Here is a 15,000-nt window from a genome sequence, read left to right as displayed (position 1 = left end):
TCTCTCAGGCGCTGGGAATAACAAAGAAATGTTGTATGGGTCCTTAGGCTGGTTGGCGCCGCGAAGCTCCACTAACTAATTTAGGTAACACTTGAAACAACTTGACCCATGGCAAGGATCACCAAGTCCGGACACCAACTTCACCTCCTCTCACACGTGGCCCCTTCCTCTTCACAGGACTCAGTACCTGTCCGCGACCTAACGATATACAACAAAGAACTGACAAAGTCAGGTGGTTTACTTGCGCTAGTGTGATGAAGCTGGATTCTGCATGTTTCGTGTTTCTTGTTGGCTTGTTGAGGTAAGTGAGATTCATAGCGTTGTGAGGTATAAAAAAAAGGAAAGCAAATATGAAATGAAACGAAAAACTGTGGAAAAGAAGAAAAATGAAGAAGAGAAATAGGAGAAGAGCAGAACTAAGGGCAAAAGTAACAATGATAAAGAATAGAATAGAGTAAAGGAACAAACACACGCTGAACTATATATATAGTGAATTTTAGGTTTATATCACTAAAACCTTGATAAGATCTAATGTACATTCTGAGCAATTTTGGTCTGTGAATATATTTGCAGCAATATATTTCAGTATATAGATATAATAAAATAATCTAATGCCTCCAAAGTATACATGAAAAAAATATTTGTCAACTTGAATTTAGATGATCTTATTTCAATTAAAATTATTCACCATATACTATATAACAAATGCTACTTTTAACCAGAATGAACCACATTCCAATTACTATTTTGTTTACATATTCTATTCTACTCAATTTCAGACGGAGTCATCAGGAACATTATTGATAGATTTCTATGGAAACCCCAGCCATCCCAATTACACACTCTGTGTTCCTTATCATATAATATATACTTATGTCTATTATATATATTGTACCCCATATTCTATGTTATATATCACACATTATGTAATATATATTGTAGAGAAAATATTATATACGACATACTCAATATTGAATATCATACATATATATTATATAATATATATACTTTATATTTCATACACTATATATTATGTATTATATATTATATATTATATATTATACATTATAAAATATATATTATATATTATATATCATATATCATCACATATTTTATATTATATATTATAAATTATACACTATACATTATATATTATATATAACATATTTTATATTATATTTTTTATATTACGTATTATATCATATATATCATATACTATATATTATATATCATATATTATGTATTGTAAATTGTATTATACATTATATATTACATGTTATATATCATATTTTATATATTATGTTTTGCATATTATATAGTAAATATTACATATTACATGTTATATATAATATATTATATATTGTATATCACATATTATATACTATTTATTATATATCATATATTATATACTATATGTTAATATATCAAATATTATATATTACATATTATGTATTACATATTATATATTATATATTACATATTATAAATTATTTATTATATATATTATATACTATATATTACATAGCATATATAATATATCATATATTATGTATTATATATTATATATTATGTATTATATATCATTTACTATATATAGTATATCTTATATTATATATTATATATTAAATATCATATATTATGTATTATAAATTCTATATTATATATCAAATAATAAATGTTATATATTATATATTATATATTACATATTATGTATTAAATAATACATATTACATATTATATAATATATATTATATATTGTATATTATATACTATATAACATATAAAATACATATAATGTTATATATTATATATTCCATATTATACATTATACCCCGTATTATGTATTCTAAATTATGCATTATATATTACATATTGTATATTGTATAATATATATTACATATTAGATGTTATACATTATATTTTATATGTTATATATTATCTATTAAATATTTTGTATTATATATTATATATTACATAATATATATTACATATTATATGTTATATATCATATATTTTATATTAGATATCATATATTATATATTATATTTTATATATTATATATTATATATTACATATTATATATTATATATTACATATTATATATTATATATCATATATTGTATGTCATATATTTATATATTATGTATTATATATCAAATATTATATATTATATATTATTTAGTATATGTTATATATATATATTATACATAATATGTTATATATTATATATTATATATTATATATTGTATATTATATATTTTATATTACATATTACATATTATATTTTATATATTATATATTATATATCATACATTATGTAATATATATTATATTTACATATTATATATTACATATTATATATTATATATTATATATTACACATTATACATTATATATTATATTTCATATATTATATATCAAATATTATATATTATATATTGTATCTCATATATTAAATATATCTTATATATTATATATTATATATTATATATTATATCTTATATATCTTATATTATATATTATATATCATATATTATGAATTATTATATTATATATCATATATTATATTATATATTATATATATTGCATATTATGTATTATATGTTATATATTATATATATTATCTATTATGTATTATATATTATATACCATGTATGATATATTATATATATTATATATTATATATTATATATTATATATGTATTATTATATTATTATATTATATTATATATCATATATTACATAATATATATTATATATTATATATTACATATCATTTTTTATATATTATATGTTATATGTTTTATATCATACATTGTATAATATATATTTTTTATATATTATATTATTTTATTATATATAAATATTATTATATATTATATATTATCTTATATATTATATATTATATATTATATTTATATTATATATTATATATATTATATTTTATATATTTATATATTATTTATTTATATATTTATATTTTATATTATTTTATTATATTATTTATTATATTTTATTATATTTATATTATTATTTTATAAACAATATATCAAATATTATATATCATATATTATATATTATATATTATACATAATTACCCATATACTATATAATATATATTATATATTATAAATCATATATTATATATAAGATAATATATATTATAGATTATACATTTATATATATATTATATATTATATATAGTATATTATAGATTATATATTATAATATTATATACTATATATTATATATCATATAATATATATCATATATCACATATCATATATCATATTATATATTAAATATTATGTGTTATATATCAAATATCATATATCATATATTAGATATTATATATTATTCATTATATATTATATACCATATATTATATATCATATATTATATATTATATATATATATATTAAATACTATATATTAAATATTATATATTATATATTATATATTATATATTATATATTAATATATTATATATTATATATTATATATCATATATCAAATATCATATATCATATATTATATATGATATATTATATATCATATATTATGTATTATATATTATACATTATATATTATGTATTATATATTGTATTATATATATTATATATTATATATCATATATTATATAATATATATTATGTATCATCTATTATGTATTATATATTATATATTACATATTATATTTCATATATCATAAAATATTTCATATATATTATACACTATATATCATATATTATAAACTATATATTATATATTATATATTATATGTTATATATCTTATATATTATATTATATATTATATTTATATATTATATATTATATATTATATATTATATTATATATCATATAAATATATATTATGTTTTGTATATTATATATTATGCAATATATATTTATATATCATATATTACATATCATATATTATATATTATATATTATATGTTATATATCATATAATATAAAATATATATTCTACATTATATACTATGTATTATATATGATATATTATATATTATGTATTATATACTATATATCATATACTATATATCATATGTCACATATTATATACTAGATATTACATATTGTATATAGTATATTATATATCATATATTACATATTATGTATTATATATTATATATTATATATTACATATTATATATTATATATTATATATTATATATTATATATTATATATTATATTATATATATTAGATACTATATACTATATATTATATGTTATATATTATATATTATATATTATATATTATTATGTGTTATATATTATATATTATAAATTATATATTATATATATTATATATTAATATTATATATTGCATATTACGTATTATATATTATATGTTATATATCATATATTCAATATTGCATATTATATATTATTTTTTATACATCATATATTATATATCAAACATTACATATCATTTTATATATATCATATATCATATATTATAAATTATACATTAAATATCATATAGTATATATAATATATTATATATTATATATCAAATATTATATATCATATATTAATTCTTATATATAATATAATATATGATATATAGCATCTATTTTATATTATATATTATATTATACATATTATATATTATACATTATATATTATATATTATACATTATATATTATATGTTATGTATTATATATCATATATTATATTTTATATATTGTATATTATATAATATATATTATATAATATATATTATGTATTTTCTATTATATATTATATATTATATATTATATATTATATATCACAGAATATCTATTATTCATCATATATTATTTATTATATACTATATATTATATACTATATATCATATATCATATATTATATATTATATTTTATATATCATATGTTTAATATTTTGTATTATATATCATATATTATATATCATATTTCATATATTATGTATTATATACTATATATTATATATTATATATTATATAATATATATTATATAATATATATTATATATTATATGATATATTTTATATATTATATTTCATATATCATATATTATACATTATATATTATATATCATGTATTATATATTATATATTATATGTTATATATTAGATATTATATATTGTATTGTTATATATTATACATTGTATATTATATATCATAAATTATATATTATGTATTATATATTATATATTAAATAATATATATTATATATTATATGTTATATATTACATATATATTTCAAATTATATTTCGTATTTTATATATTATATATTATATATTTTATATTATATATTATATATCATATATTATGTATTATATATTATATATTATGTATTATATATTATATATCATACACTAAATATTATATATCATATACTATATACTATATATCGTATATCATATATTGTATATTATATACTATATACTATATATCGTATATCATATATTGTATATTATATATTATATATTACATATTATAAATTATGTATTCTATATTATATACTATATATTATATATCATATATAATATATCATATATTATGTATTATATATTATATATTATGTATTATATATCATTTACTATATATAATATACCTTATATTATATATTATATATTAAATATCATATATATTATGCATTATATATTCTATATTATATATCAAATAATAAATGTTATATATTATATATTATATATTAGATATTATGTATCAAATAATACATATTACATACTATATATTATATATTATATATAGTATATTATATATTATATAACATATAATATATATAATGTTATATATTATATATTATATATTATACATTATTCCCCGTTTTATGGATGTTAGGTTATGTATTATATATACATATTGTGTATTGTATAGTATATTTTACATATTATATGTTATATATTATATTTTATATGTTATATAGTATGTATTATATATTTTGTATGATATATCATATATTACATATTATGCTGTTTATTATATATTATATATTATGTATCATATATTATATATCATATATTATATATTATATATTACATATTATATATTATATATTACATATATATTATATATTATATATTGTATGTCATATATTATATATCATGTATTATATATCATATATTATATATTATATATTATTTATTATATGTTATAGATTATATATTATACATTATACATTATATTTTATATATTATATATTATATATTGTATATTATACATTATACATTACATATTACATATTATATTTCATAAATGAGATATTATATATCATACATTATGTAATATATATTATATTTACATATTATATATTACATATTATATATTATATGTTATATATTACACATTATACATTATATATTGTATTTAATATATTATATATCATATTTTATATTTTATATATTATATCTCATATATTAAGTATTATATCTTTTATATTATATATTATATTTTATATATCTTATATTATATATCATATATCATATATTATGAATTATATATTATATATCTTATATTGTATATTATAGATTGTATATTATATATCATGTATTATATCTTATATATCATATATTATATATTATCTATTATATATTATGCATTCTACATCATATATAATATATTATATAATATGTATTATATACCATGTATTATATACTATATATTATATATTATATATTATGTATTATATATTATATATTATATATTATATATTATATATTATGTATTAAATATTATATATTATATACTATATTTTATATATTATATGATATATATATTATATATCATATATTACATATCATTTTTTATATATTATATATTATATTTTATATATCATACATTGTATAATATATATATTTTATATTATATATTATATATTATAAATTAAATATTATATATCATATTTTATATATTATATATTACATATTATATATTATATTTTATATTTATTTATTATATTTTATATATTATATATCATATATTATATGTTATAACATTATATATTATATATTATATATTATATGTTATATATTATATATCATATATTATATATCATATATTTCATATTGTGTTTTATATATTATATATCATAAACAATATATTATTATTATATATCATATATTATATAATATATATTATTCATTATTAATCATATACTATGTGAAATATATTATATATAATAAATCATATATCTTATATTGTATAATATATATTATAGATTATATGTTATATATTATATATTATATATTATATATAGTATATTATAGATTATATATTATATATTATATACTATATATTATATATCATATATTATATATCATATATCATATATCATATATCATGTATTATATATTAAATATTATATGTTATATATCAAATATCATATATCATATATTAGATATCATACATTATACATTATATATTATATACCATATATTATATATTATATATCATATATTATATATATATATTAAATATTATATATTATATATTACATATTATATATTAAATATCATATATCATATATTATATAATATATTATATATCATATATTATGTATTGTATATTATACATTATATATTATATATTATATATTGTATTTTATATATTGTATTATATATATCATATATTATATAATATATATTATGTATTATCTATTATGTATTATGTATTATATATTACATATTATATATCATATATCATAAAATATTCCATATATATTATATATATTATATATCATATATTATAAACTATATATTATGTATTATATACTATGTATTATATATTATATGTTATATATCTTATATTATATATTATATATTATATATTATATATTACATATTATATATTATATATTATATATCATATAAATATATATTATGCTTTGTATATTATATATTTTGCAATATATATTATATATTATATATTACATATCATATATTAGATATTATATATTATATATTATATGTTATATATCATATATTATAAAGTATATATTGTACATTATATATTATGTATTATATATTATATATTATATTATGTTTTATATACTATATATTATATACTATATATCATAATTCACATATTATATACTAGATATTACATATTGCATATTGTATAGTATATATCATATATTATATATCATGTATTATATATTATATATTACATATTATATATTATATATTATATATTATATATTATATATTTATATATTAAATATTATATATTATATATATCATTTTATATATTATATACTATATATTATATATTATATATTAGATATTATATGTTATATATTATATATTATATATTATATATTATATATTATATATTATATATTATATATTATATATTATATATTATTTATCAATATTATATATTACATATTATTTATTATATATTATATGTTATAGTGGAGTGGAAGGAGTGGAAGGAGGTTTCCTCAAGGATAATGTGGATGAAGGTGAAACTGGGAAAGGAGATGTGGGTCTTTGTAAGTGCATATGGGCCGGGCAGTGAGAAGAGCATGGAAGAAAGGGAGGCCTTTTGGATAGATTTAAATGAGTGCATAGATGGTTTAGGAAGAAATGTCAATGTAATAGTACTGGGAGACCTTAATGCTAGAGTGGGAAATGGTCCAATCGATGGAGTGGTTGGGAGGTGTGGAGTTCCAGGAAAGAATCGTAGAGGAGAGTTGATGGTGGAAATGTGTCTAGAAAGAGAGTTGATGATAGCAAATACAGTGTTTCGGAAGAAAGTCAAGCATAAGTACACATGGGAGAGGGTGGTGGAGGGAAGGGTGGTAGATAGAGCTCTAATGGATTATGTAGTGGTAAATAGGATTATGATAGGAAGAGTTAAGGATGTACATGTGCTAAGGGGAGAGGGTGGGGGAATATCAGATCATTTTTTGGTGGAAGGTAAGTTGAGAGTGGAGGATAGATGGAGAAGGAGGAAAGGGACAAAAGGTAGGGAGGTTCTTAGAGTGAACTCCTTGAATGAAAAGGAAAAGGAGAAGGAGTACGAAAAGAAGCTGAAGGAGGAGTGGGAGGGAGTAAAGGATAGAGCAGAGATGGGTGTGGAGGAGGAATGGGGATGGTTCAAGGAGGGAGTCTTAAAGTGTGCAAGGATGGTGTGTGGAACAAGAAGGACAGGGGGAAATAGAAGAAAGGGTAGTGAATGGTGGGATGAGGAAACAAAGAAGGTTGTAGAAGAGAAGAAGCGAGCATTCACAGATTGGTTACAAAAGAGGACAGGGGAGTCATATGAGACGTACAAAGAAAAGAAAAGAGAAGTAAAGCAAAAGGTAAAGGAGGCAAAGAGGAGAGCAGATGTGAAATGGGGTAGGAGTATGACAGAAAATTTTGAAAGTAATGAAAAGATGTTTTGGAAAGAAATTAAGAGAGGAAGAGGAGGCGAATCAAGTAGGGAAGAAAAGTTAAAAGGTACAGATGGAGAGTTGATAATGGAAGAGATGGCAGTGAGGGGAAGATGGGCAGAATATTTTAGGGAGTTGCTGAATGTGAAGGAGGATAGGGAAGGAAAGATAGCTGCAGTGGGAAATACGAAGAAAATGAGAGTGATGAGTGAGGAGAATGGAGGAGAAATAGGGAAGGATGAGGTGAAGGCAGTTGTAAAGATGATGAAAGCAGGTAAGGCACCTGGTCTGGATGGATGTCATGCAGAATGTCTGAAAAAGGGAGGTTCAGTGATGGTGGACTGGTTGGTGAGATTATTTAATGTTTGCTGGAGAGAGGGTAGAGTACCGGAGGACTGGAGTAGTGCCTGTATAGTTCCTCTTTACAAGGGAAAAGGGGACAAGTGTGAATGTAGTAATTTCAGAGGGATTAGCCTGTTGAGTGTAGTAGGGAAGGCTTATGGGAGAATCTTAATTGAGAGGATTAGGAGAGGAACAGAAGGAGTAATTGGTGAGGAACAGTGTGGATTTAGGACGGGTAGAGGTTGTGTAGATCAGATCTTTGTGGTAAGACAGATATGTGAGAAAGCTATAGGAAAGGGGAAGGATGTTTTTTGGGCTTTTATGGATCTGGAAAAGGCTTATGATAGGGTAGACAGAAAGGCACTGTGGGAGGTTATGCAGATTTATGGGATAGGAGGAAAGCTTTTGGGAGCTGTCAAGAGTTTTTATGTGAGTAGTAGAGCATGTGTTAGGATTGGAAATGGAGAGAGTGAGTGGTTTGAAGTAAAGGTGGGACTTCGTCAAGGATGCGTTATGTCGCCCTGGCTGTTCAACTTATACATGGATGGGGTGGTGCGAGAGGTGAATGCTAGGGTAGTGAGTCAGGGATTGGAGATGGTTAAAGAAAATGGAGAAAAGTGGGAGGTGAGCCAGCTGTTGTTTGCGGACGACACTGCGCTTGTGGCAGGGTCAGAGGAGGGATTGAGGAAGCTGGTGGCAGAGTTTGGGAGAGTATGTGATAGAAGAAAGCTAAAGATAAATGTGGGTAAAAGTAAGGTGATGAGATGTACAAGGGGTGAAAGTGGCAGTAGACTGGAAGTGAACATTAAGGGAGAGCGACTGGAGGAAGTGGATAGTTTTAGATACTTGGGTGCAAGTGTAGCAGGAAAAGGTGGAGTGAAGGTGGAGGTAGAATGTAGATTGAGAGAAGCGAGTAAATGCCTTGGTGGTTTAAAGAGTGTAATGAGAAATAGACATTTGGGAATGGATGCGAAGAGGAGACTGTATGAAGGAGTGATTGTGCCAACAGCACTGTATGGGGCAGAAACGTGGAACATAAGAGAAGAAGAGAGAAGGAGTTTGAATGTGTTTGAGATGAGGTGTCTGAGAAGTATGGTGGGGGTTACTAGGCTAGATAGAGTGAGAAAAGAGGAGGTGAGGAGGAGAACAGGGGTGAAAAAGGATTTGGGAGAGAGGGTTGATGAAAGAATATTAGGATGGTTTGGACACATGGAAAGAATGAGTGAAGAAAGACTAGTAAAAGAGGTATGGAAGGCAGATGTGGAGGGAGTGAACATGAGGGGACGTCCTAGGATGAGGTGGATGGATGGGGTGAAGGGGGCTTTGGGGAAGAGGGGAATGTCTGTTGAGGAAGGAAGGGAGAGGACGGAAGACAGAGGTGAGTGGAGAATGGTTGTATATGGATGATGTTGTGACTGCATGGGGAGAAATGGGCGGGGGGTGGGGGGTGGGGTAGTGTGTGTGAGTGAGTTTTGACGCAGCCCGAAGGGATTTCTCCCCGTCCTCTCCTTATATGCAAGGGGGGACGGAGAGGGGGGGTCGCCGATTAAATGAAGCGGCCTTGCTGTGGATGTGCTGTGTCCTGCGACACTGCTTCTGACCCAGGGCGGTGGGCAGGGTGCAGGGATGACCCGTCATCCAGGAGGTGCTCAGATGAGAGGAAGGGTGGGAGGGGTGTGGAGTGTATTTAGGGATGAAATGGGTGGGAGTGTTTTTATGCCTTTCCCTTTTTGGCTACCTCCCTTGGAAGGGGGAAAAAAGCCTTGGTATATGTATGTATGAATGTATATTCTATATATTATATTATGTATGCTTCATATTATATACTATATATCATATATAATATGTTGTATATTATATATTATATATATACATATATATATTATAATATATACTATATATTATAATATATATTATATATTATATAATGTATATTATATATATGTTATATATTATATATTATATATTATATATTTTATATTTTATATTATATATTATATTATATATCATATATAATATAATATATATATATTTGTTATATACTTTATGTTATATATCAAATAATCTATGTTATACAATATATAATATATAATATATAATATATCATGTATAATATATAATACATAATATATGATAATTAATATATTATATATAATATATGATATATGATATTTAATATATAACATATAATATATAATATATAATATATATATAATATATGATATATAATATATAATATATGGTATATAATATATAAGGTATAATATATAATATCTAATATATGATATATGATATTTGATATATAACATATAATATTTAATATATAATACATGATATATGATATAATATATGATATATGATATATAGTATATAATATATAATATATAATCTATAATATACTACATATAATATATAATATATAATGTATGATCTATAATATATATTATATAATATATAATATATGATTTATAATATATAATATATATTATATAGTATATGATTAATAATGTATAATATATAATATATGATATATACTATATGATATATTGTTTATAATATATAATATATACTACACAATATGTAATATATGATATATAATATATGATATATAATGTATAACATATAACATATAATATATAATATATAATGTATAACATATAACATATGATATATAATATATGATATATAATATATGATAAATAATATATAATATATAATATATTCTATATAATAAAGAATATATAATATATAATATATAATATATAATATACAATTTATAATATATAATATATAAAATAAAATATATATTGTACAATGTATGATATATAACATAATATATAATATATGATAAATGATATATAATATATGATATATATATAATATTATATTATGTATAATATATAATATATAATATATAGTATATAATACATAATATATAATATATGATATATAATATATAATATAAAACATATAATACATGGTATATAATTTATATTATATAATATATTATATATGATGTAGAATGCATAATATATAATAGATAAGATATAATATATGATATATAACATATAATACATAATATATAATATATAATATATAATGTACAATATATGATATGTAATATATAATTCATAATATATGATATATGATATATAATACAAGATATATAATATATAATATATAATATATAATATATAAGATATAATATTTAATATATGAGATGTAATATATAATATATAATATATGATATATAATATATGAAATATAATATATATTGTATAATATGTAATATATAATATGTAAATATAATATATATTACATAATGTATCATATATAATATGTAATATGTAATAAATACTATATAATATACAATACATAATATACAATATATAATATATAACATGTAATATGTAATATATAACATAATATACAATACATAATATATGATATATAAATATAGTATATGATATATATGATATAAAATATATAATATGTAATATAAAAAATATAATATATAGTATGTAATATATAATATATAATATATAGTGTATAATGTATAATATATAATATAAAATATGTGATATATAATATATGATATATAATATATAATATATATTTTATAATGTATAATATATAACATATAATATATAATATCTAATATATAATATATAGTGTATGATATATAATGTATATATATTATATAATATATATGTATGATATTCAATATTGATATATAATATATGATATATAATATATAACATATAACATATAATATATAATATATAATGTATAACATATAATATATAATGTATAATGCATAATGTATAATGATTAATGTATAATACATAATATGTAATATATAATATATAATATATGATATATGATATATAATATATAATATAATATAATATATAATATATAATTTATAATATATAATCTATAATATTTAATATAAGATATATATTATACAATGTATGATATATAACATATAATATATAATATATAATAAATGATATGTAATATATAATATATAATATATATTATATAATATATAATATATAGTATATATATAATATATAATATATAATACATTATATATAATATATGATATATAATATATAATATAGAATATAAAATATATAATACATGGTATATAATTTATATTATATAATATATTATATATGATGTAGAATGCATAATATATAATAGATAAGATATAATATATGATATATAACATATAATACATAATATATAATATATAATATACAATGTATGATATATAATATATAATTCATAATATATGATATATAAAATATAATATAAGATATATAATATATAATATATGATATATAATATATAAGATATAATATTCAATATATGAGATATAATATATAATATATAATATATGATATATAATATATGAAATATAATATATAATATATAATATGTAATATATAATATGTAAATATAATATACATTACATAATGTATGATACATAATATATAATATATAATATATAATATGTAATATATAATATATAATATATAATATATAATATATAATATATAATATATAACATATAATATATAATATATAACATATAATGTATAATATATAATATATAACATATAGTAAATAATATATAATATATAATATATGACATATAATATAAAATATATAATATATGATATACAATATATATTATATAATATGTAATATATAATATATGATATGTAATGTATGATATATAATACATAATATATAATATATAAAATATAATATATAATACATTATACATGATATATAATATATAATACATAATATATAATATATTATATATATTATGTAATATATAATATATAATACAAAATATATAATAGATAATATATAAGATATAAAATATAATGTATAACATAATATGTAATATATAGTGTACAATATACAATATGTAATATATAATACATAATTTAGATTACATAATACTGTATATAATGTATAATATAGAATATATAATATATAACATATGATATATATTTATATTATATAATATACAATATATAATATATAATATACAATATATGATATGTATTATTTAATACATAATATGTAATATATAATATATAATATATAACATTTAATATTTGATATATAATATAAAATATATAATACATAATATATGATATATAATATGTAATATATAATATATAATATATAATATATAATATATAATATAAGATATATGATATATAGTAAATGATATATAATACATA

At 17.5% G+C, this 15,000-nt stretch overlaps 1 protein-coding gene and 1 long non-coding RNA gene across 2 annotated transcripts in view; one reads left to right on the top strand and one right to left on the bottom strand.

Annotated features, from left to right (window-relative positions):
* LOC143027776 (uncharacterized) overlaps positions 1-15,000 on the bottom strand; it is a 189,668-nt gene that overhangs the window by 173,298 nt on the left and 1,370 nt on the right. The gene's annotated exons all lie outside the window — the stretch shown is intronic.
* The window catches only part of LOC143027777 (uncharacterized), a 38,939-nt gene continuing 24,131 nt past the window's right edge, over positions 193-15,000 (top strand). The window contains exon 1 of the long non-coding RNA XR_012966648.1: positions 193-301. This is a non-coding gene — a long non-coding RNA (uncharacterized LOC143027777). The remainder of the gene's footprint in view (positions 302-15,000) is intronic.

The sequence above is a fragment of the Oratosquilla oratoria genome, chromosome 8, assembly GCF_046742065.1.
Source record: "Oratosquilla oratoria isolate Oo_2021 chromosome 8, ASM4674206v1, whole genome shotgun sequence".
Classification (NCBI taxonomy): domain Eukaryota; kingdom Metazoa; phylum Arthropoda; class Malacostraca; order Stomatopoda; family Squillidae; genus Oratosquilla; species Oratosquilla oratoria.
Note: the sequence above shows the minus strand (reverse complement) of the source record. Positions and strands in the feature narration are given on the sequence as shown.